General features: G+C 41.1%; 1 long non-coding RNA gene across 1 annotated transcript; it reads left to right on the forward strand.

Moving 5' to 3' along the window:
- The first annotated feature begins 2,992 nt into the window (after nucleotides 1-2,992).
- On the forward strand, nucleotides 2,993-7,026 carry LOC149309548 (uncharacterized). Its single transcript, XR_016281841.1, has 4 exons — nucleotides 2,993-3,058; nucleotides 3,991-4,143; nucleotides 5,984-6,137; nucleotides 6,643-7,026. It is a non-coding gene; the product is annotated as an uncharacterized LOC149309548 (long non-coding RNA).
- The last annotated feature ends 20,090 nt before the right edge of the window (nucleotides 7,027-27,116 follow it).

Genomic DNA, 27,116 nt, shown 5'->3' on the forward strand with positions numbered 1-27,116 from the left:
CTCATCGGAGCACACGTCTCCCAGCTGCACCATCTGGGACCTTCCAGAGAGATAGGAGCGGAACCACTGGAGCGCAGTGCCACCGACTCCTACCTCTGCTAGACGCCCCAGAAGGATACCATGGTCTATGGTATTGAAAGCCGCTGAGATGTCCAAGAGCACCAACAGGGACACGCTTCCCCTGTCAATGCCCAGACGGAGATCATCGACCAAGGCGACCATGGCCGTCTCAACTCCGTAACCCGCCCGAAAGCCAGTTTGAAATGGGTCCAGATAATCCGTTTCATCCAAGATAATCTCTATAGGGAGCATATAACTCCCTCATTAAAAATTTCATTGGTTACTGGTTCATTTCTGGGCACAATTCAAAGTGCTGGTCATAACCTATAAAGCCCTATACAGCTTGGATCCAGACTATCTGAAATACTGTATCTCCCCATACAAACCTGCCAGAGCTCTAAGATGTTTAGGAGAAGCCTTTCTCTCTGTCCTGCCACCATCAGAGGATTGCTTGGTGAGGACCCAAAAGAGAGCCTTCTTGGTGGCTGCTCCCACCCTCTGGAACTCCCTTCCATGAGAGACTAGGCTGGCTCCTTCCCTCTTTTCCTTTCAGTAGCAGGCAAAGTTGTTTCTGTTTAGGGGCTTTTTACTAAGGATGTTTTATTTACCTTTAAAATTTTCTGTTGTTTAAAAATTATGTTAATATGTTTTATGAGTTGATTTTAATTTTTTAAAAGTTTATTGTAAACATTTTAATTTACCATTTTTGGAAGCTGCCCTGGATCCCACTCTGGAAGAAAGGTGGCATATAAATGAAATGAATGAATAGATAAAACCTGTGACCTTCCAGATGTTACTGGTATTTAGTTTCTATCATCCTTGACTGTTACTCATTCTGTCAGTGGCTGATGGGCACTGGAGTCAAAAAACATCTGTAAGACAACAAGTAGACTACCCATGTCTAACATAAATTGTTACTATATTGCATCTTGCTAATCTCACCTTCTAAAGTTCAGTGAGCAAAGCAAGCATAAAATGCTTTAAGCAGAGATAAAATATTATTGATCATTTGATCCAGGAATGGACAACTTCAGCATATGCATGGACCATCTTCTCCAGGGGCCAAAAAAAGTAAAACAATACAAACCAAACCAAAAGTGAGTGAAATTACATTTCTGGAAGCCCCACAGCATTCTATGCCTAGTGAGAGTAGCAGGGGGACCAGAGAAATAGCTGGTTATGTCCCTGCAGCCAATCAAAAAGTAATTACTTCCTCCACTGAGGTCCACTGGTATCCTCTGGAGGCCTCAGCAGAAGGTTCATCCATTTTGTATCTGGCTGCAGGGATATAGCTAGGCACTTCTCTAATCTTCCATTACTTTGAAAAGGCAAAGAATAGCCATGGAGGGTGGGACTGCAGCAACTCTATGATGGATCGGGGGGGGGGGGTTTCTGGTTGGTGCAGAGAGAATACCAACCTCCAAATCAATGAAAAGAGATCTACACTGATATAAGGCTGACTAATCATAGAATTGTAGAGTTGGAAGAGACCACAAGGGCCATCCAGTCCAGCACCCCTGCTATGCAGGAAATCACAATCAAAGCATCTCCGACAGATGGCCATCCAGCCTCTGTTTAAAGACCTCTAAGGAAGGAGACTCCACCACTCTCCAAGGGAGTGTGTTCCACTGTCAAACAGCCCTTACTGTCAGGAGGTTCCTCCTAATGTTTAGGTGGAATCTCTGTTCCTGTTGCTTGCATTCATTGTTCAGGGTCCTATTCTCTGGAGCAGCAGAAAACAAGCTTGCTCCCTCCGCAATATAACATCCTTTCAAATATTTAAACAGGGCTGTCATATCACCTCTTATCCTTCTCTTCTCCAGGCTAAACATACCCAGCTCCCTAAGTCGTTCCTCATAGGGCATTGTTTCCAGAACCTTCACCATTTTAGTCTCCCTCCTTTGGACACGCTCCAGTTTCTCAACATGCTCTTTGAATTGTGGTGCCCAGAACTGGACACAGTATTCCAGGTGGGGCCTGACCAAAGCAGAATAGAGTGACACTATTACTTCCTTTAATCCAGACACTATACTTCTACTGGTGCAGTCTAAAATTGCATAGTCGTTGTTAGTTGACTCATGTTCAACTTGTGGTCTACTTGGACTCCTAGATCCCTTTCACATGTAGTCTCCATAAGCCATGTGTCCCCCCATCCTATATCTATGCATTTCATTTTTCCACCCTAAGTGAAGTACCCAAATTTCTCTGTGTTTAATATCATTTTGTTAGCTTTGGCCCAGTTTTTCAGTTTATTCAGGTCATTTTGAATTTTGATCCTGTCCTCGGGGGTGTTAGCTACTCCTCCTAATTTGGTGTCCTCTGCAAATTTGATAAATATGCCCCCTATTCTGTCATCCTCTGTCATCCAAGTCATTGATAAAGATGTCTTTAATCTCTGTACCATGGGGTTTGCTCATCTAGGGAAAACAACAAGAGCAACTTAAATATTTACTGTTAAACAAACAAGCTAAGGGAAGTGGTATGTGGCATACCTAATGGATGAAGTGCCTAAACTGAAGCAGCAAGAATATTTTGTGAAATATTGTTAGCAGGGATTCAAACCATGGCCAAAACCTTCCCATCAGACACATTCTGTGAAGATGTTAGCGCACACACATGCACACATTTCTTGTAAAACAGGTTTTCTTTTCTATAATACACACACACACACAGAGAGAGTTGCATTATATATTTTTAACTGACTAGCAAATGACAAGGCCAAAAGGAGGAGGATGAAGAAGAAAAGGAGGAGCTGGAGGAGGGGGAGATATTACACTTTTTTTGTGCTTCGTATACATTTTGTCACCCTGACATATTGAGGAGGGAGTTGAAGTTAATATTGCATTTTTGTAATCATGCAAGTAACTGAGTGAAACTGTTCCCTGGCAAGATTTAAGAATATCATTGTAATTAAACTAATTATCCTTTTTATAGGAATCCAGGCTGATAGCACCTATTGCAATTTACACTTCCTGTCACAGAAGTGCTGAACATTCAGGTCTGCACTGCTTATATATGACTAGACAGTTTTAGTCATCCCGTCTTTGCTTTATTTGTTTCACATTCAGAAGTTGCTTAACATTACTTGAAGAGCCCAGTCTCTTTGTACTGGATTTGAAGGTAGTGAATTTGAAGGTATTAGGCCTAAAGTTTGCCTAGAGATCACAGTAAGCATTATGCAGAAAGTTCAGTCACTGTGGAGTAAGAATGTAAATCCTTGACTATTTCATCCTTGCATGTGAGGATAAATAATTACAGTAGTCTTCTCCTCACTGAAGGATAAATGGATATTCTTTTCCAGTATTTTCACCATATTCAACTGTTCAAAAATGTTAGAATTCAAAGACATAGCCATGTTAGTCTGTAGAATCCATATGTAGAGAGATCTTGTAGCACCTTTGAGATGAACTGAAAGAAAGAAGTTGGCAGCATGAGCTTTCATAGACTTCAGTCTACTTCCTCAGGTGCATTTAGTGCTACAAGATCTCTCTACAAGTTCAGAAATGTTGCTGAAGCATTTTTCTGTGTAGAAAAGACTTTTGTTTGCAAAAAATCCTGTCTTCTGTGCAGGAAAAAAAATTCTGAACAGGAAACATTGGTTGGAATTAATTTAGGGACAGACGCACATGTAAATCATTCTATATGTGTTTTATTATTTTGTGCATTCAAATCATTTCTGACTTATGGCAACATTAAGGCAACCCTATTCAGAGGAGGCTTGCTGTTGCCTTCTTCTAAGGCTGGGAGAGTGTGACATGTGCAAAGGCACCCAGTGGGTTTCCATGACTGAGCAGGGATTCAAATCCATACGTTAATGAGTTCTAGTCCAACATTCAAAACACTACACTAGGCTGGCTCTCTGAAAAATATAAAGGTATTGCTACATGTCTTTGTAGAGAAATATACTTATAGATGTGCTTTTCCATAAAGGAAAAAATATCTGCCTTAGAGAGGACTCTTGCAATTGGAACAGCAGCAATGATGAAATGGTTAACCTTTCAGTGTCATGGTGCCAATCCAAATACATTCACAGCATGGGTTGCATTTGTGACTTCAAAGGCTGCCTTCAAATAAGGATTCAAGGTAAGGAGTTGACAAACATTTTTTAAAAGAATAATAACCATTTTCCCCGTGGTTGCACAGGTTTAGAACTAAGGTTGCATGGGATGTCTATGTGTGACTTTATATTTTTAAGAAGTGTCTGCCAGTCACCACACTTTCTTTTGGGGAAGGGTATTTAATACTGTGCGTTGTGAAGAAATTGAACTATTAGGAAAAATAGTCATCCATTCAGTAAAAGTATACATATTTCTGTACATATTCAATGCCAGTCTATTACCATGGACCCCAAGGTATGACAAAGGAGGCAGCCATGTTTTTATCTTGGCATCCATTTTGAATTAACCATTTAAAAAAATCACCCTAGAACAGAACTTTTCCTCACCCCTGAACTGGAGTAAATCAACTAGGACTGGGGTGGCTGAAAAAGGCCAATTCAGCACAGCCTTTTTTGTGCCACTTATGTTGTTTTGCAGTGGTGGAAACAAAATGTTGCACTAAACACACCACAGTACCAAGATAATACTTATGGACCCAAACTTAGTCATAATTCAAAGTTCAAAATGTAGGAAAGCTTTTGTCTGGACATATGCAGCATGGCTTGTGAATCAGCTGCCTGATTCTCATTCACAATGGGGTCAATTCACCCGGCACAGGTTTGCAAACATGTGTTTCAAAATAAAACTACACTCAACAGGGAGTGAGAACTGACTGTGCTTTCAGTACTGCTAAGTGTAGGAGTTTGCTTAGCCAACACATTACAACACATTAGTTGTAATCTGAGCAGTTGTTCATTCATTGCGAGTGTGTGTGTGCGCGTGCGTGTGCGCAAATATGTCCATAGGAAAAAGAGCAAGGCAAAATACCTAAGACTAGATCTGAGGGAAATTACCATTCGGACTCTAACTCCCAGAATTCCCCAGCCAACATGACCAGTGTTTAGGGGATGTTAGGAGTTATAGTCCAAAAATTACCTTTTCTAAAGTTTAGAGAAAATCATATTTGTGAGCCACGTGCTATTTTTTGCTTATAATTCCCAGGATCCCTTAGGAAGCATGGTCACTGGCTGGAAGAATCTGGGATTTGGATACCAAAAAGTAACTTTTCCAGGCTTCACGTATGACTTATAAATAAGTTGGTCATGCCCTATATTTTTTCTTGAATGTCCTACATTTTGCCCCAGTTTTGTGGAAGAGAATTATGCCAACCCCAATAGTTGGCAAAAACAACAACAACAACCCACACCCAAAAACCATCTCTGTCTTTTCAACCAGTACACTATCCAGATGTGGAATTACAAGGGCTTCTCTTGTTTGCCATGGGTCAACAGGGATAGAACAAGGAAAGAAGGCCAGGTCATAGAACAAATCATAGAGGAAATAATGCCAAAAGGGAATGCTACATACAGCTGGGATGGAAAGGCAAGCAAAGGATCACTGAGCAATGAGTAAAGGCAGTAGAGTCTAAGGAAATATATCAACATTTCCCTTATAATTAAAAAAGATATCTCCCCATTAACATCTAAAGCAGTGCTATTAGTCTCAAAATAGGGAGATCTTTCTAGTTCATTGGTAAAAAAAGTGTGAATTGGTAAAGCTCCATTAAAACCAAGGCAATAATGCTAAGCAGCACCAGCCAAAGATCTGGCAGTCAAACCATTTCCAGCCTGCCATACAGCTCCCTTTACAGAAGTGTATTTGATGAATGAACATCCCTACATTAACAAGCACTCATTCATCATTCATTCATCCATTCCATTCTTTAAAGCTATATAAAGGGAGAAAATGAAACTATGTAATTCCCCTGCTGTCCACTGGTTTTGAAAACATTTGTATTCAAATTATTGTTTTATTCAATATCACAGCCCAGTAATGACACCCTTCAAAACAACATATTTATTCAGTGAGTCAAGAGGAAATATTCAAAACAATGGCATAATATATCCATACATGGCTCAGAGGCAGGAGGAGAACCAGTGGCAGAAATTTCTAATCAGTCTGGAAATGCAGAATGAGAAGGTAATCTCTGCTTCATATTGCACTGGTTGTTGATCTTGTATAACCTCAGAAGCAAATGCTCCCAAGCTGCAGTAGAAGTCAGGGCTATTCCTATAATGTACAAAATGAGCATACAAAATGAGTCAAGTGCTATTACATAACAATAGGACTCCCAAAAGATCCCCAGGCTAGTGTTTAACACTCTAACCTGAAAATTAGTAACTAATCTAATCTACCATTAGCTTTGTGTTGGGTTTAGGCCCATTCGTTCATTTACTTATATCTCACTTTTTCAAAGCAAAGTAACATCAGGAGGGTTATGAAAGCATAAATACAATGCAAAATAAGGAAGCATTCTATATGAAATCTGAAATTCAATTGTGTTCATTCATTGACTTTAAGAATAAGAAACGTGGCGGGCCTCTCAATCTATGTTAACAGCAATGTTAAACTGAAATATAGGAAGCTAATTGTCTCTTCTTCTCTCCCCCCCTTTTTTCTTTCTTTTTTGTATCACACCTGGCAGACCAGAGGTGGCCAAATGCTGGAAGTCTGGAAACCTCAATATTAACAGCTGCTGGGAAAGAATTTGGAACATATGGTTGCCAAAAAAATATTTCCTACATGATGAAATTCTGCAATAGAGAAAAGAGAAGCAAGACATTTCAAGAAGATTGGACAATCATTATTGATTACGTAAATGAACATTTGCATCAACTCCAATCTCCAACTACACAAATAAATTTCTGGAAGGACACTTTACAGTTAGATACAATGGACTCATTGACTCCTGCAGAAAACCACTCATCCAGTCTTGATGTAAAATAATCGTCATATAGACCAACATCATTTGCCCATGTTTCATGTCCTATCTCTTGACTTCTTATTGTTATCTTTTGCTTGATGAACAAGTTCTATGTACCTTTTCCTGTAAATGTTTAATAAAAACTAAATAAAAAAACAAGAAATGTGACTAGGCCAGGATAACCCAGTGAACTTCATGGCTAAACAGAGAATTTAAACTGGCTCTAGCCAGTCTTGTCTACTCCAATCCATTTCTGTTCCAACATTATCACACATACCCATTTCCTTCTTTAGAGAAAATATTTCAGCTGCAACAAGGGTGCATTCCAGAAGCATGAAAAGGTTCTGCAACAGCCGATCCCACAAGAAACAGGATTATCCAGGTGCAACACGACAAGCAGAACTGATAAGTTTATATAGGTATAAATCCTATTGTTAATACTAACTAGAATGGACCTATTGCATCAACTGGATTTACCTCTGTATTGGCTCAACATTTAGTAATGATTCAATGGCTTGATTCTAATTGGGATGAAGCAACAACATTCCAACCATAGTTAGTGAAAATATTTACTTATTGCCTCTCAAGTCACCAAGGCTCCCAAGGTAATGTAGAACAGATAAACATATTTTAATCATTATATATAAACATATAAAACAAATAAGAGCCTTATTTAAATAATAACTTTGAAAATAGTTTTGTTTTATTTTTTAAGGAATTTTTAAATTTCCCTCTCTCTTCGCATCAGACTTGGAAGTAGTGAGGAGCATTTCCTTTCCACACAGCTTCTCCGTTTTTCCAGACTCAGGTTCATTGTGAACTGATTCTCTGTGGGTTTTCTAAAAGCCCACATGAAAAATTATCTCAGGCTTTTCCATGTGCATTTTGAAACGGACATCTTAATGTTACATCAATTTATGATTTCCCTTCCTTTTTGCTAGCAATTTTGCAAGATTCCATTGTGGCTTTTAGTATAATTTTCAGTATCATACACGTTTTTGTTTATACTTTATTTTAGTATAGTTATTTGGGTGCACTTTTTTTTCTGACTGGAGAACTCTTAACTCAGACATGTGCATTTTTGTGTGCATTTAAGTTCACTTGTTGGTTGTAAGGAAAAAAAAGATGGTTATTTTGCCTGAAAATTTGGACTAGATTAATTTATCTTCCCATCTCTACTTAGAAGTTTGGGAAGCAGAATGTAGCATTTTTTCCAGTCTGGCAACTAGCTGTACCACAGAACAGCTGTCTCCGGGATCAAAATTAACAATTTGTATTCCATTGTGTATACTTGTCCTTTGTCTAGGTTCTGAAAGTGTTGTGTATGGAAACATGAGCATTTGCTAATGTGATCGTTAAGTCTATTTCCAGACAGCACTGGATCAGCCCAGACTTATCTCTTCTGTTGCTAGATACAAAAATGCTTTGGACTCATTTCTAGCTGGCTGTCTTTACAGACTTAATGGGGATATTATCTGGTCCTAGGCAAACTGATTGCTACTAAGAACTGAAACAGAACACAAAATGAATTATATTTAATTCCCCAAATGCATGTATTGCAGTATGCACAGGGATGTGTGTATGTGTAGTGTGCCTTCAAGTAGTTTCTGACTTATGATGACCCTATGGCAAGCCTATCATGGAGTCGTTTAAACAAGATTGGCTCATAAGGGGTTTCCCTTTGCCTTCCTGTGAAGCCAAGTGAATGTGATTTAACCTAGGTCACCCAGTGGGTTTCCATGGCTTAATGGGGATTTGAACCCTGGTCTCCAGAGTCATAGTCCAATGCTCAAACTACTATACCAGTTAGACCCAGTTCTAAATGTGGAGGATTTATACAATTCCCCCAGTGATTTTTGAACTGAAAAAATGCTGTCTCTCTTATGCACAGGTAGCACAATATCTGTTGTAGATGCCAGTGTGGTATAATGGCTTGAGTGTTGAACTACAACTCTGGAGACCAGGGTTCGAATCCATACTGGGCCATGAAATCCAACTGGGTGGCCTTGGGCAAATCAAAGTCTCTCAGCCTCAGAGGAGGGCAATGGCATCCCCCCTCTAGCCATAAAAACCCCGTGACAGTTCATCTTAGGGGTACCATATGTCAGAAATGATACAAAGGTACACAGCAACAACAGGCACATCCCCACATGTACAGACTGATGTGTGTTAGAATAGGCTAGGCAAGCAAAAAAAAAAAAATCCTCTGCTTTTTAAGTTTTATATGCTGGGAATGTTTAACTATGTTTTTTTTAACTTTTGTAAACTGACTTGAGTTCCAAAGTAGGAACAAGGTGGGATATAAATACAGTGTGCCCCTCCCCAACCAGGGGCTTGCCATCCATAGATTTGAGCACCCCCCCCCCCAATTGATTTCAATTGCCACATGTGCACGCAGCCCTGGGAGAGTGACTCCATGCATGCACATGCACCACCCTTGGATACCATGAGACTTGAGGTCTGATAGTTTTTTGCCATCCACGGGGGGGGGGGGGGGAGAGAGTCCAGAATGGAACCCCTATAGATAAGAAGGACCCACGGTATTATCACCATAATCGCCACAAAGGCCTAGAATGAGAATCACATGTTGAAAGAATATTTCCTCAGTATTTTTTTTTTTAATGTCTTGTCATATGTCCCAGGAGAAACAATTGTAGCCTACTAGTTTTCTTGATCTGGGCTGGGAAGCTTTGAAGAAGTTTTTGAACATGTGACCAATGAACTGCAAAATGTCTCTGTCCCCAGAGGTCTGTTGTATGCAGTATTTCTAAAGATGCCAGATTGGCTCCAAGATACTTTACATCCGGTAGTTTGCTTATTACACAGTAATTGTGGTTAGGGAGCACTAGAAAGCATATCAAGCAGGGACTATTCCCCCACCTCACATGCACACTCCAATAAAACAAATTGGAAACCAAATCGATCATTTCAGCTCAGATGTAATTATAGTATTCTTGGTAGCAAAGTCCTTCTTCCACCCTCCCCTTTTCCTGTACATCCCAATCGCAAATTGGCTAACACTGTGGCTTGCAGATTGCTTTCTGTTTGTGTGTCTTGAAAGGTCACAGACCCAACACAGCATTTATTATGCCATTCCTCTTGCAGCCGACAAATCTAATTTCAGTTCTACCCACAGTCTCTGGAGGGAAGAGTTAATAAGGAAAAGTTGAATGGTGTCTGAGGTAGGAGAAGAACCTGGCTTAGAATACATGCCAGGGGAGCTTGCATGAGGATGCTTTCCTGTTTTTAATTTTGAGACACATTAACTTTTTATGATACCTCTTATGTGTAGTTAAAAATAAAATTGTAATAAAGAGAAACAAGGCCAGGTTATCCTTCCAGAGATATATTGGATTTACTTGGCAATATTGTTCGTTTTATTGCCCCAGACATAAGGTGCAGTTGTATCCAAATACTTTGATATCAGGGCCTGAAAAATTATGACAGCTCTTTAAAACACCTTATTTCTTGATGTTTTCACACTATAACCTTTGGTTCGGAGAATCAATAGATTCTCCAAGGACAAGGCAGGACAGAATTCTTCTAGTTATTAACCTTACGCAGGTTTCATATATTTTACAAAACACTTCCTTCCGAATGACATTTTAGAAACAAACAGGATTGACATTCATTGTTCAGGTATACCAGACCAGCTCTGAGTCAGACAGCCCATGAGCAGAGTCAATTATAACATATGCATCTCAAAGAGTGGCAATCAGCTTATCTCAGACCATCTACTTTATGCTCCTTGTTGACTTGTGGGCAGATTTGCCTGACTGTTGCTCAGAGCACTTTGCCTAGTAATGTGTTGTTGTTAGCTGCCTTCAAGTCAATTTCAACTTATGGTGGCCCAATGAATGAGAGATATGTTCAGCACACAAGTTAAACAAATAGGGAATAAAATGCAGCCTTATATGATCCCTTCCCAACTAGAAACCATTCCATTTTCCATATTCTGTCTTAACATTAGTCACCTAGCAAGAGCAAGTACATTTCTATACTTCTTATCAGTAAACTAGAACTCCCTAAGCAGTTTACAATGTGTAAACCAACTGCCACCAACAAGCTGGGTACTCATTTTACTGACCTACGAAAGGATGGAAGGCTGAATGGATCCTGGAGCCCTGCAGGATTGAACTCACAACCTTGTGATTACTGGCATTTAACCACTGTGCCACCAGGGCTCCTTCACTTGTCCTGAGTACAAGTTATACATCCAGATAATCAAATGTTATGGTACAGACATTTCTTTAAGAGCAATTTATAGCTCTTCATAATCTATTCAATAAGGCTTTGCTATATTCTATAAAGCATAGACTGATTTCTTCTGAAATTCTTTGGTAAGTTCCCTTATACAGCATAAGTTTGCAATATGATCCCTAGTGCCTCTGCCTTTCCTGAACCAGTTTGTACATCTGGCATTGCTTGCTCGACATATGATAAGGTTCCTTGTAGAATTTTGAGCATCATTTTTCTTCCATGGAAAATTAAAGTGATGGTCCTGTAATTCACATGGGAGGGAGGAGAAGAACACTATCACAACCAGCCAGGAAGAGAGGTCTGCTGCCTACTTGCTGATGTTCTTCACCTTTTCTGGAGGACTGCTACCTACTCCAGACTACTCTCTGCAGAACCAGGGTCCAAAACTCAGCTAGCTACTGGCTAATAAGCCAGATAGGACCACATCTCCCCTTTGCAAGGGGGTAAAAGATAGTTGCCTGCTGTGGTGGGCCCACCATAGGTAGGGACACTGCTGAAGTGGGTGACAGTGAAGGAGGGTCTCTCCTTTCTGGCAGCGGCTCAACCTCTCCCAACTTTGTCCACCTGGGTTCTCTGTACAGAAACAGATGAGGCCTGAGGAACAGGGAGGCATAATTGCAGTGGGCTGTCGATATACCATCTCCCTCATGCGGTGCCCTGTGCCACAGTGCTGAGTAGGAATGAATGTTTTTGAAGGCTGGGGCAAAATAGGGTGTTACCCACAAAGGTACAAGGCTTGAAGAACCTCCTCCACTACTAGTATCTATTTTTGAGATGTTGGGGCATTGTTTAGCATGGCTTGTGAGAGGGGGGTAACATAAGAACTGGAAGAACCAACTATACCAATACTCATTGACAGAGACTTTAGGCAAGTGTAAACTAAGAGCCGGCACAGATGTCCCTAAACAGGTGGCTTGACACCACCCCCTTTTTAACCACAAATAAACAAAATCATAATCAAATTTCTAACAGCATTGGAGTCCCGTTGCCTTGTTGTTCTGGGAGACTTCAACATCTATGCAGAGACTGCTCTGTCAGGAGCAGCTCAGGACATCATATCTGCCATGATAACCATGAGGATGTCCCAAGAAACATCTGGTGACATCTGTGCTGCAGAAAACACTCTGGACCTAGTTTTCTGTTTGGGACAGGAGGATGGTCTTCTGGGTGTGGAGGAAATTTCTGTAGTTCCATTGTCATAGACTGATCACTACCTGGTGGGGTTGAGACTCACTCTGACCTTCTGCAGGGTAGGTGGGGATAATTAAGATGTTTCACCCCAGAAGACTTATGGATCCAGATGGCTTCCTAACAGCTCTTGGGCAGTTTCCTGTTGCCTTCGCAGTGATCCTGTAAAGGTCCTGGCTGATCTCTGGAATAAGAAAATGGCCAGGGCAGTGGACATAATTGCTCCTAAGCATCCCCCCTCCCATGAAGTGCAACCAAGCAAGCCTCCTGGTTCACTAGGGAGCTGGTGGCAATGGACCAAGTGGGATAGAGACTAGAGCAACAATGAAAAAAGACTTAAAGAGTCTGACCAAAGAAGGGCTAGGGCTTATTGGAAGAAGGCCTATATGCCGAGCTGATTGTGATAAGAAATTATACTTCTCTGCCACCATTGCATCTGTGCAGTGTTGTTCAGCACAGCTGTCTCAAGTGGTCAGGGCCCTTTTACAATCTGGCCCATAAGAAGAGAACATAGACCACTCAACAGCCCATTGTGAGGAATATGCAAGATACTTTACAGACAAAATTGCTCATATCTGTTCTGACTTGGATGCTGTACTTGATTCAGGCCCACTGGATGTAACCTTGCCCCTACTTGTCCTGTATTATTAGAAAAGTTTCAGTCTCTGCAGGCTTGGAATGTGGACAGGATCCTTAGAGAACTAAGAGCCACCCCATGTATACTGGATCCTTGCCCTTCCTCAGTCCTGGAAGCAGCTAGATGGAGACTGGCCAAGTTGGTAAGGGGAGCAGTGACTGCCTTCAAGCATTATTAACTCTGCACCATTTGACACCAAATAGCTCTTGCTTCTGACAGTGGTTTCCCATTGACCACAGCTTACTGATTGTGGACCTCTGAATCTTGTTTGAAGTTAAGAGCAAGATGGTTTCCTTTTGCCTGAGTTTATTGGGAAGGGCAAGATTCCATCTCTCCTCTCCTCCCTGCTGACTTAATTGAGTACAAAGTGCTATATTTGAAGTAAGCTGAGTCTGAAGAAGGCCTCAGAAGATGAAGAAGGAGAGCCAGGATGATGGCCTTTACTTCCAGCTGGAGGAGAGTGGCAGTCCCATCAGAGCACTGTCAAAGGCAGGTCCTGGTTCATCCCTGGCAGTAGCTGAGATTGCAAGGAGGAAGCAGAGTTACTTTGCCCTGCCAAATAGTGTAAATTAAAGTGCCAGGAGCAAACGTTCAGGCAACTCCTTGCTCCAATTTAAACACAAGAAACTGAGCTAATGAGGCCACCTGGGCTGATTAACTGCTGGCTATAAATTAATTCAACCCAGGTCATTCTATTGCTACAGCCAACAGATCCCAAACTTCTGAGTAGCCCTGTTTGACACAGCTGGTTTTCCAGAAATTTGACCTTCAGCAAGTACTTTTAGATTATTCTATCTTGCAACTCCCCTCTTGTCTTCAGACTCTTTTATGGACTGTTTTTACCCTTTCAACCTTGGACTGGCTGGACCATGATTCTGTTTCTAATCCTGTGTAAGCCTTGGGACCCACCCTGGTTTTCTGCTGCCTCTACTTGTCAACTATAGGTATACTCACCTGGACACTCATTGGTCTTAAATAGGACACTGTGGATGAAGGAGGAAAGTGGGAGGAGAAGAGAGAAACTGGGACATTTTAAAGAGAGCTGAAACAATGGGATGGCAGAGGATTAATCAAGACTGTCCCTGCCAAATTGCAACAATTGAAGGGTATGCCATCTCTTGGTGAGATAGTAGAATCAAAGAATCATAGAGCTGGAAGGAACCACAGGCACCATCTGGACCAGCTCCCTGGCATGTAGGGATACATAACAAGATTATTCCTAAGAGACAGCCACCCAGTAAATGTAATTTTAAAATGTTACAATTATGTCCATGAAAGGGGTGAAATCATTCTCATTAGATTTTAGTCTTAATGTAATTTAGGCACGTTACAGTCTGCCTAAAAGCGGCGGTCTGCCAGCAGCGCCAGTTGCTGCGTCCGGGAACTGCAGCAGCCAAACCGTGCGATTCCTGGGTGCAGCCGAAAAGAAGCGCCAACATGGTGCTTCTTTTTGCGCCCTGGAAGTGGCGCCGTGAGGCGCTAGTCACACACTCAAAGCATCACTTCTGCCGTGTGACGTCCGGACGCTATGCGTCCGCGACATCAACATGGTGGCCCCCGTGTGGAACGGGCACCGCCATTTTGTGCGCACTCTGCGCGTGCTAGGGTTAGGGGCATCAGGAAGTGACGCCCCTTGCTAACCCTAGTACGTGCGGAACACATACTTTATGCCCGTCAGGAACGGGCCTTTGTTATACTTTTGCTATAAACATTTACTTTAGTCCCTCATTCCATTCCAACTGCCACTGCTGTGGCCTCTAAGGGAGAGAAGAGCAGCCAGACACAGGACCCAATAAAAGCCCCTCCTTTGAGGCCATTGCTGTGGCCTCAGTAGGGAAGGAGAACAGTTAGAAACTGCTGGATTTAATTCCTACCCTCACAGTCCCCTTTTCCTTGTGTGCCTTGTCTTATTGACATTGTAAACGTGAGAGCAGGCAGCTGTTACAGTAAGTAATTAAAAGCCACTCTGGGAATAAGTTTGTGGTTGAAAGCCAGGGTATGATTGATAAATAAATAAATAAATAAATAACATGCGAACATAACAAACTTATAAATTCTGTGTGGCAGCACCACAGTACTGATCAGGTTGCCCCTGAAAATAATAACATCCATGGAGTTCTGTACTCCATCATGTGAAAATTATCCATACCAAATCAGCCAAACAGAATTTCGAGAGTGGCATTGAGAGACTAATGTAAAGATCTTTACATATGACAGCTAAGGGTCAAGAATTTGCCACCGACATTCCATTTTTCCTATAATTGCCAAGGCTTGTGTGAGCTCTGGTTGATACCTGCCTGAGCGACAGCCTTTCTTGCCCTTCGTAGAGAGGACAATTAATTAAGAAGCCACAATACATAAGCAGCCTGCTAAAAAATTCAAAACAGTTCAAAGAGTTGCAGCCAACTTCTTCCTAATCACCAGGAAAGGCAGATTGTCTGTGATTCTCTATAATCTCTTTTCTCCTCAAAACACCCTAAAGTGAAGTTTACAGCTGCAGGCATAATGGAGGGAAAGTGTTATGATGATTTCTTCTGACATCAGGTAATGAGCTTGTAGAAAGAGTACTGCCTCTGGTGTAGGAGATAACTGGTACCTAGAAGGCAATCACACTGTCTAAACAAGTCCAGCTGCAGAGAGACCTAGAATAATTTTTGTCCTTTCATTGAAAAGGGAGGGGAGGGCCATGAACCATAGAGCTGCAGTATTTGCAGATAGCTCAAGTGCAAAAGCCCAACATCTCCCCAATAATTTGGAGATTGAATATGCAGCTCAGAGGATGACAGCTCCTTAATTTCTTTGGATCGCATTAAAATACATAATTAATGCCACCAGCCAATAGTTCCTAAAGGTGTTTTGTTTTGCTTGCCGAAAACCATTCTGGGAGAAGCAGACATACAAAACCAAAGACAACAACTTCCAGGCAGGTGGCCAACAATCTTTTAAGCATCTGCCTCATACTTTTAGGGAAGGTCCCTGGTGGCTGAACGCTTGACACAGGATATCATGAAGGAGGACAAGAAGGCAAAAAGGATCAGTAAGGATCACAGTCTTTCAAAGATATTCAGAGAGAAATAAATAATGAGGGGATAATAAACCACTCATTTTTAAACTTTCTGCACTGAGACAAGATTTTGCTCATTATCTTCTTCATGAAGCAAAAAAGCAACCTGGCTTTTATCTATCTCCCATAGATTACAGGGGTTTCTAAACACAACCTATCTGCAGGGAACGCTGGTCAATCCTACTGGACCTTACTGTTGCCCTGTGTGAACAAACACATTATTAATGTCCAGAACATAATTAACACAACCTTAAGGATAAAATTTATACCCAAATTCTTCCCCAAGTAATGAAAGAAATTTCATGGAGTTGGGAATATTTCATAAAAAAATTATTTAAGAAACCAAGTAATTATCTAACCATTTTTTAGGAATGGAATTTATCAGACCAAACCGAGTGCTCAGACAGATTCAGAGATATGCAAACTGAAACTAGAGATATAAATCTGCCCTGATTTCATTCCTGGACAGAAAAAATGAATAATTGCACCAATTTTCTCCCAACTGTGAGAAAAGAGAGGTTTCTGCATAATTTGGGAGCACTGATTGTAGTTTGGAACTCCAGTTGGGAAAATGAATTCGTACAAAAATATATGTTTTCTGCACCCAAAACATCATGGTGCACAACAAAGCAATTGATACAGGCCAATTGATTCAGAGGCTTTACTTTAACTCGAGTCATATTTGCACTGGTCAGGATACTCTGCTGCCCCGACTTCTTCTTGTTATGTGGCCCTCTGTTCTTGTGCTGCAGTGGTATTCAGATCTATTTGTATACAAATGAATTTTCCCAAATGAAGTCCCAAAGTGTTGAGAAGCTCCTATCTGTTCTCCTTTTTCTCACCAAGGTGTCTCATGTGTCAGGACACAAATTTTTTTCAATGAAGATGCCAATATTAGAGAGCAGAACTCCAGGGTGATGGCACTCCTCCAGGTAATATCATGTACACAAGAGAGCGTGCTATAGATGACACCAGGAATTAATGCCTGAATACTAGTAAAGCAAGACATTTTCAAGGACTGGCTCTTGCTACACAGGTAGGCAGCACAATATCTTGGGACAAGACTGTGTGTATTAAACTAACAAACATGAATATATGGTCATTGTGGCACCTAAAAGCTATGCAGCCAAGGTGAAATATAACAGTCACAGGGTGTAGCTATGGGGGTGAGGGGGGATCCCCTGCCCACTAAGACTATTCCCCCGCCCACCCATGAAATTTTCCTTCAGTAACTTGAAACTTCAATTGAATATTTAGAGATATGATTTAGAACACGCGCAGGCCAAATTCACAAGGAAATTGCGAACATAGCAGATATGAGTTCTGGGTGTGAATGATGTTCAAAGTCTCACTCTTTTCATTGTTAGAAATTTGGGAACTGAAGAGAGATTTCATTGGGATAGCAGAATTCCTATTTGGAGGGCAATGCATCCATTTTGCCCTCACACTCCCTATAGCTAAACCCCTCCATTCTATGCCTGCATTTTGGCCACCCATTTCTATAACTAAACCCCTCTATTCTGAGAAAGGGATTGTTATATAAGGTTCAGCCTGGCAACATGAGATACAACCACTTAGCACCTAATCAGCTACAGTTCACCTGAGGTACAATCAGTGGCCCATGAAAAATAATTTCTGCTTTAGTAACTGATTTATTGTTCATCTGAGAAAAGCCATGGTTATTTTTCTACCAATAAGTTAAAGTAAAAATGTTTTATATGGTTTAGTTGTTTTTTATGGTGCCTGAGACATTTTTATTCTTCTCAACTCCTGTTTTTAATATTTTTCAATAATAAAAAGGTGAAGGTTTTGTCCAACTCTAGAGCTTAACTTAACTATCATTTGAACTGCTATCCTACCCTGATTCTTTTTACCTGTGTAGATTTTTATCTACACATTGTGTATGTGTGTGTTGTTTTGTTTTGTTTTTTATTATTCTCCTTTTTTAAACTGTCCTTATAGCTGAAAACATGTACTCCATGCTTGGAAATAAGCCCTATTAAACTCAGTGGGAGTAAACATGCATAGAATCATGCTATTATTTTTAAAATGTATTCACTGTAGAGTTGTTATGAAAGGTGGATTAAGTATTTTAAGGACATGCATGCTTACATTTTCTATAAATGATGTGTATTTGCCATTATTTCTGGATGTCATCTGAGTTCTGAAAAGTAGATGTTTGCCTGACTGGAATCTTGGAGCAAAATTGACAACCTCAAAGGAGAGGCTCTGCACCACCCCTTTCAGCACCAGATCAGGACCGTGGGAACTGCGGCTCCAATCTGGCACTTTGTCAGCCCTAAAAGAAATGGCAAAATGCCACTCCTATTAGAACCAGCACTCTTTTTCGCATGTGTTGTTTGAACACCATGCCAAAGGAGCACCGTGATGCTGTCTGCCATGCGGGCAGGTGGGCAGCATGACACCAGCATGCGGGTGACATCAGAGTATTCGTCATGCAGTCACCACACCTCAACTCCACCCTGATGCTGGTGTTTCTAGCCAGTCTGTTTTGTCAGCTATTTTCATGTTTAAAATTCAAGTTTGCTGAATTTTCATTCACTTCCATTTTTCCACAGTAAAGGGGGACATTTCTAATAATCCAAAAATATTTCTCAGAAGCATAATCCTCTCTCTGGGTGTGGGGGTGTAGGATGATGGCCTTATGCTAAAACCACCTAAATTCACTCTTTTATTCCTAATCCCAGGTATTGCGGAAAGAGATGGAAAGGTGTTATTCCACTTGTGACCAGATCCCATACTGACTGGAGGATTCTGGGAAATATTGTCTGAAAAAGTAATGTTTTCAAACTCTGGTCTTGACCTCTATATACACAAGTAAAGACCAAAGTTAGGAAACATCTGGAAACAAGCATCTGTTCTGAGCATTGTGAGAACAGAATTCTGGATTAGTCTGGCCTTTGGCAAGACCCAGCAGATACCTGTTGTTTTACCCATTCTGTTTTGAAGGGGTTGAGCCTTCAACTAGCTCACTCAAAAGGCTGGAATGACATTTAGGGTGATCACCAGACCCATCGCCCATCCCTTGGATGGGTGATTGGTTTTTTAATATCTGTGCCTTGCACACTCACAGACTATGACAAAGTAAGGGCCTAAACAGATAGGCCAAAATAAAGCTGCTTAGAGTCACTTTGGAGGTATGCTGTTTAAACGATGCGTCCTAAGAGTCTGGAAGCTACACCAAAGCCACGTTCCAGTCCTAAGGTCTGGAGCGTAGCTTTGGCGCAACTTCTGGCAAGTTGCATGTGTCATTTAATCAGCAAAGTGACCCGAAACAGCTTTATTTTGGCTGTCTGTTTGGGCCCAAAGATACCAAAGATAGGGCAAACTAGGACCAGATTTATTTATTATTCTAATCAAGCTCAAAATCTCCCATGTGCAGAACCAAGTTGAATCAGTCGTCTTACCAGGCAGTCCCCAAATTTAATTTAAATTCAATGATTTAATTAAATTAATTAAATTAAATTAAATTAAATTAATCAATTTAAATTAAATGATTTAAAGGGGATATGACCTTGAACCAGTCCCAAAGCTTACCCCCCTCAGGCCCAACCAAACTCTAGGTGCTAATAAAGGTTTTTCACCAAAAGAGAGGCCTGCTGGATGCTCATCCATGTTCCCTTGTTTCCCTCTTCAGTTCTTACCCATCTAGTCTCTTTCTTACCCACCTCTAGTCAATGATCCCAAGGTTATCCGCTAATATTCCAGATCCTTATGCAAGAAGATTCATATAAAGCACAGGTCACACATATGCATTCACAACAGTCAGCACAATAAAATAACTAAAAACGCAGCCAGCGTACGGTAGACAAATCCTCCCTATCCCCCTTTCTTCGATATGCCAATAAAGTGATGTAGGCCAAATGTTTTTACCATGCCTCAAATAGACAAGCCAAAGTTCACATTGGCCTGTTACAGACTGCCAAAATAAAACTGCTTTGGGTCTCTTTGGAGGTATGCTATTTAAATGATGCATGGGTCCTAAGAGTCCGGAGGTCGCTCCAAAGCCACACTCCAGTCCTAAGCACTGGAGTGCAGCTTTGGTGCAGCTTCCGGATTCTTAGGGTGCATGCATCATTGAAACAGCATACCTCCAAAGAGACCCGAAGCAGCTTTATTTTGGCAGTCTGTAACAGGCCACTGAATCTACAGGGTAGATGGGTAGGCCAAGTACACCAGGACAAAAAAACTAACACTGTGGTGGAAGCCTTGTAAGTCCTCCTTCTTTTCTGTCCTCCATCCCCAGCAGAGACCAACATTGATATAATAGATATATAATTCAAGAGAGAGACCAAAAGTGCAAAGAGTCTGTTAGAAAACATCTTGCAGACAATTGGTTTGACTAGTTACTAGGTGGTGGTGGAGGAGGGGGGTGCCATTAGAAATTTGATGAAATTGCTTATTATATGCTCATCGACAAAATTTTCTAGTCATGTCTGACTGTAGGGAGTGGTGCTCATGCTCATCTCCCTTACTAAGCTGAGGGAGCCAGCGTTGTCAAAGATGACTCCGTACGGGGTCATGTGGCCAGCATGACTAAGTGCCAAGGTGCATGGAATGCTGTTAGCTTCCCACCAAGTGGTACCTATTTATCTACTTGCACTTTTACATCCTTTCAAACTGCTAGGTTGGCAGAAGCTGGGTCCCACTCTGTCATGTGGCACTTGGATCTTGAACTGTGAATTTGCCAACCTTGCAATTGTCAGAGTCAGCATCTTAATCGCTAAGCTATCACTTATCGCTAAGCTTAGTTGTTATAGTGGTGCTATATATGAATATTAGTATATATCTTGGATGTGTAAAAAAAATACCTGTTAACTAATTAACATCAGCCCACGCAAGACAGATACTAGATTTTTTAAGAACTAACAACTTTAAAAAAACAAGCTTTTGGTGATAATTGAAATAAATTAGTTAAAACAGAGGTGGACTAGGTTCAGTTATTTGAGCTGAAATGGGGGAAAACATGGCTTTGCATGTGCTAATCCCAAAAATGTTTGCATCTTTGTTGGTTGAACATCCTGGTAGTAGGGAAATTCTTCCCAATGAAGAAGGTGACACTGTAAAGGTTACATAACATAGTTTGTTCCCTAAGAAGCCAAGAGAATGAGGAATGGGTTATATAGTAAGGAAGAAAATGGTTGCTTACCTTACAGGAGGCTATACATGACTAACTAAAAGACAAAATTTCTATAGAATTTGTTAGCTTCATGGAATTTTCCCAGCACATCTCCTGTGCAATAGTGACACTGCACCTTGGCAAACTATGGCCCCATACCGACAGGCCAAAATAAAGCTGCTTCGGGTCACTTTGGAGGTATGCTGTTTAAATGATGCATGCGTCCCAAAAGTCTGGAAGCCATGGCAATTCCATGCTCTAGTCCTAAGGACTGGAGTGTGGCTTTGGCACGGCTTCCCGACTCTTAGGACGTATGCATCATTTAAACAGCATACCTTCAAAGTGGCCCGAAGCAGCTTTATTTTGGCCTGTCTGCATGGGGCCTACATTAGAATGTAAGAGCTTAGGGATCTCACTTTCCTCAGATTCTGGTCTGCAAGGATGGGGACAGAAATACATTTCTTTTTTGTTTTGCTAGATGGTTATGGACTGTGCTCATGCAAAGGAAGAAAATATTTTCACCACGATCCTATATCCCTTGCAGGTTTATGAAAATAGAGAGTCCTTTTCACAGGGAGGGCAGACCTTTAGTTTTGTTCAATTTAGACAGACTTGTTCATTTCACAAAAGGCCAGACTTTCAGTTTTGCTCACTTTATGCAGACCTGTCCATTTAGAGTTTAAATTCATTGATTTCCCACTATTTTTGGAACTGTGAGCTAGAAAAAAATAAGGCAATGCTAGTTTTGGAAAAAAACATCTGTTATCCGCTAATATTCCAGATCCTTATGCAAGAAGATTCATATAAAGCACAGGTCACACATATGCATTCACAACAGTCAGCACAATAAAATAACTAAAAACATGCACAAATAACAGTGAACACCATCTTGGTGCCATAGCTGCATTTATCAGAAGGGATACATCAAGTGATATACTTATAATTAAATACTCAAGAATGTCTAAATCTTATTAAACATGGGAGTGAATTAAAGGGGCGTTGAAAAAGAGAAATATCTAATTTTAAAGAGCAGGAAAATGAGTATGATTCCAACACAAAAATAGTGAACATTCATTAAATCGACAGTCTAATAAGAAGTAATGTGATACATTCTTGACTTTCTAAGTAGTGTCAAACCATTTCTGCTGAAGGTAATGAATGATGACCATTTCCATAGCTAATGATTTCCTTTTGTGTGTCCTTGGGGAATGCTAATTTGGCCTATTAGCTTTTGTATGATTAGAACTTCCCACAATGGAGAATTTAGCTATATTTCATGTGACACAGACACCCACTTCCATTCCTTCTTTCTGGAAAGCTATAGAGAATTTCAGTCTGTGTTTTGACAATCAGTGTCAATGCCATTTAAGAGGGCCACAACACATTATATGCATGATTGTAGATTTCAGCTTAATTTTATTCTTTTAGAGATGACCGTACACATTTAATGATCAAAAACAGAGGCTGGCAACACATGATTCACAGAAAATAGTGCTCTCTCAACCTTTTTTTCAGACTCCTGCTTCTTCCTAAAACCACATGCTAGGAAGCTGCCCCTTGTTTGAAAACATAATCATGCTGCCCAAATCTTTTAAGAAGCTGCTTTAAAACAAGGTGGATGCTCCTTGTACCCTTGGTTCCCAAAGGAAATTGCCCTTTGTTCTGCAGCCAACAGACCCATGGAGTGCACACACCTTCACTAATAGGGGGAACTGTGGGGGTCTTGTTCACCAAGCACATGAGAGAGTGGGCATGACTCCTCATTCCTCCTGATATTGAGTTCCTCATCAGCCCTGTCTTCTCTATGTGGATTTTCAAAAGAGTGTCTATATACGAACAGTTGTGCACACACAGACACAGTCCACATAAGTGGGGTGTTTTTGAAGGTAGGGATTGCACAAGGACTACTGATGTGCATTTAACTACATGCATGCATATAGATGTAGATGTCCATAGTGAACATGTGGGTGTTGGTGCATGAAACAGGGGGCAGAACTAGGAGATATAGTCCCATTCTTTTTCATAGATTATTATTATTATTATTATTATTATTAATCTTTATTTATAAAGCGCTGTAAATTTACACAGCGCTGTACATACAATCTTTTTAATTGGATGGTTCCCTGCCCTCAGGCTTACAATCTAAAAAGACACAACACAAAGGGAGTGGTGGTGGGGAAGGGGCCTCTCTAGTAGGATAATACATATAAAATACATAGCAATACAGGAAATGATTCAATAAAACAGACAACAAAACAACAACAAAAAGCAAGTGACAATTATGCAATGCCTGGGAACGCTTCTCTGAACAGGATGGTCTTCAGCTCCGTTTTGAAGCTGATTAAAGAAGAGATGGCTCTTGTTTGCGGGGGAAGAAGGTTCCAGGAGTGAGAGGCAGCGAGTGAAAAGGGGCGAATCCGAGATGGGGCAGAGGAAATCCTGGGCTGGGACAGCAGACCTTGACTACCAGAACGGAGGGCCCTAGTGGGAAGATGAGAAGAAATAAGGTCTGATAAGTAAGGAGGGGCCAGCCCATGGAGAGCTTTAAACGTGGACAGCAGGAGCTTATACTGAATACAAAAAGGGAGGGGGAGCCAGTGAAGGGATGCCAACACAGGAGAGATGTGGTCAGAGCGGTGGGCAGATGTGATAATGCGTGCAGCTGAATGCTGGACAGAAATTAAAGGATGGAGGTGAGAAAGAGGAAGCCCAGCCAGGAGGACATTACAGTAATCGAGTTGTGAGACCACTAGGGCATGGACCAGGATCTTGGCAGTGGAGGCAGAGAGATATGGTCGGATTTTGGCAATATTGTATAAAAAGAATCTACAAGCCTTGGCTGTGGTCTGGATCTGAGGGATACATGACAGAGAAGAGTCAAAGATAAAACCAAGACTGCGGGCTTGCTGGACTGGTTAAATAGAAATGTTGTCCACAGAGACAGAAAAGGAGTGTTGAAGGGTGGGCTTAGGCGGAAAGACAAGAAGCTCCGTCTTGGACATGTTGAGCTTCAAACGCCGATGGCGCATCCACTGTGAGCCAGCTGCGAGACAAGATGAAACTTGCTGTTCAAGCCTTGGAGAAAGGTCAGGGGTGGAAAAATATAACTGGGTGTCATCGGCGTACAGATGGTAGGAAAAACCAAAAGAACTAATGAGTTTACCTAAGGACAGTGTGTAGAGAGAAAACAGAAGCGGACCCAGAAGAGAATAGAGACCAGAAGCATTGCAATGGTATTAAATTTGTTTATTTCATTAAAAAAGAAAAAAAGCTTCTTAGACCAGAACATAAAATAACATTTTTGAACAAAATGCTATGTAATTTTGAGAGAATTTTCCATGGAATAATATAGAAGTAGATTTTTTTTTTGAAGCTACATTGTTGTTTTTCCCTTTCCCTTCCCACTTCTCCTACCACAGTCACTGGAATTTTATTCTGCAGAATACAAAGAAAGTGGGCAGGCATACAATGACAAGAGGAGACATGAGAGAGAAAGAATGGATTACACAGGGATTATTAGACAAGAAAGATAAAATAAGGGGAGGAGGATTAGTTCAGCAAGAGCAAAACATGCAATGAAAGTGGGGTGTGGGGAGATACAGAAGAATGTAGCAACTTAGCCCAGAAAGAGAGTGCCCATGACACACAGAGCTGCTAACTAAATGGAAAATAGAAGAGGAGGATGGATAAAACAGAATACCAGAGAGGGATAGCGGTTATCATGGCTTTACTGAAAATATGGGAGAAGGGGAAGACTTTAAAAGAGATGACAAGATAAGAGCAAATGTAAGCAATATGTAAGCAAATGGGAAGAAAAGGGGAGGAGAGGGCTGAATTTAAGGTAGCCTTTGGTTCATCATGTCACAGGATTCATAAAACTGGGACTCCACTAAATGCATACCAAACATACTGTAGACTTAGTTAAGATATAATAAAAGCAGATCAGTGTGAGTCTACCTATTTATGTTAATGTCAGGTGTTTTAATATGTGTTGATGGATGCAGGGATCTTTATGTATTTTAATACATGACTAGATTATAATTGTTTGTGAATTTTAGAGATTTTATCTTGATTTTTGTTGGTCTATGTTGTTATTTTATTTTTAACAATTCCGGGTCTTGGTTTTTCAGCAGCTTTTGCCACCCCTTTGGAAATCACATGCTGTGGATAGCCTCTGTCTCTTAGTTGTTTGGACAGTGAGTCAGATTCCTCCTTAAAGTCCTCATCATGAGAACAATTACATTTCAATAGAAGGAATTAGCCATATGGAAGGTTATTTCTCATGGTTGTTGGATGATTGCTATCAAGCTTAGGTATGTGTTGGCATCTGTTGGTTTTTTGTATACTGAGGTAATGAGATGATCTCCCTCTTTTTTATCCTCAGATCTAAAAGTTGATCTCTGTCTCGCTGTGACTGAAATCAAATTTAATATGTCTGTTACAGTTATTTATTGCTATGTGGAACTGTTTAAAGTCTACATTGTCACCTCTCCAGATATAAAATGTATCATCCAAATATCTAGTGGATTGTTGTTTTTTCAAATTCCTTCATATAAAGATTAGCCACCTCAGGGGTGAAAGGACAACCCACAGCAACCCACTTAATTTGCCAATAATATTTTTGTTCAAATCTGAAATATGAAGTCGAAGGCTTTCATGGCCGGCATCCATAGTTTTTTGTGGGTTTTTCGGGTTATGTGGCCATCTTCTAGAAGAGTTTCTTCCTGATGTTTTGCCAGCATCTGTGGCTGGCATCTTCAGAGAATGCTTGCCTGGAAAAAGGCATGGGTGGGTGGGTGTACACACACACACACACACACACACACACACACACAAACACTGTGTGAGCCTGGAAATGCAGGAGTGATTGTGTGAACAATATTTGGCTACCAGTTCTAAAGAATAGCAAAATCAGGACTCAACAAATGCAAATGGGAAACCACTCAGAGTCAGGGGCTTTCCCAGCAGATAATGATCACCAACTAGCAGACACTAATCCTCTTTTGCATTAGCCTCCCAGCCTGAGGCCTGCCATCAGCAACAGAACAATACACATGCAAATCACTCCTGCATTCCCAGGCTCACAAAGTGTGTGTGTGTGTGTGTGTGTGTGTGTATATATACACACACACATACACACACCCAACTTTTTCCAGGTAAGTATTCTCTGAAGATACCAGTCACAGATGCTGGCAAAACGTCAAGAAGAAACTCTTCTAGAATGTGGCCACATAGTCCGAAAAACCCACAAAAAACTATAAATCTGAAATAGTTTTTTTGTTAAAGATATTTCGGACAAAGAGAGTAAAAAATGGGTTGGGGGATGTTTGACTTCCCTCTTGTCCAAAATGACTCTTATAATGTTGAGGGCTTCATCATGGGGTATGTTGGTACAAAGTGATCTCACATCCATGGTCCCCAATATGTCATTTTCCCTTATCCTTAGTGGTATTATTTTGTTAATGAAGGCGGGTTACAAACCGCCAAAAAATATGTATGGAATACGTATTAGGGTTAGGAAGGGGTGGTGCTTCCGCACCCCCCTAACCCTAGTACGTATTCCATACGTACAACATGCTGGCACCCCTTCCACATGGGGGCCGCCATGTTTACGTATCGGACGCTGTGCGTCCGCACGTGTTGCGGCATCTATGATGTCACGAGTCCGCCCCTGGCGCCGCTTAAAGAAGCTCCATTTTGGAGCTTCTTTTTTGCTCTGCAAGGGAGCCGCACGGTGTGGCTGCGGCGGCTCCCTTACAGAGCAAACGGCGGCGGCGGTCTATAACCCGCCGAAGTCTCCAGTGTTTCTTATAGAGGTTTGTCTGTATTTTAACAGTATACCTCAAAACAGAACCTGAAGTGCAAAAGAGATAAACTTCTGTATTGTACATCAGGGTGGAGAAAGG

This window comes from Sceloporus occidentalis, unplaced genomic scaffold (genome assembly GCF_023333645.1).
Source record: "Sceloporus occidentalis isolate IW3139 unplaced genomic scaffold, rSceOcc1.0.p SCAF_7, whole genome shotgun sequence".
In the NCBI taxonomy this organism is placed as follows: Eukaryota; Metazoa; Chordata; class Lepidosauria; order Squamata; family Phrynosomatidae; genus Sceloporus; species Sceloporus occidentalis.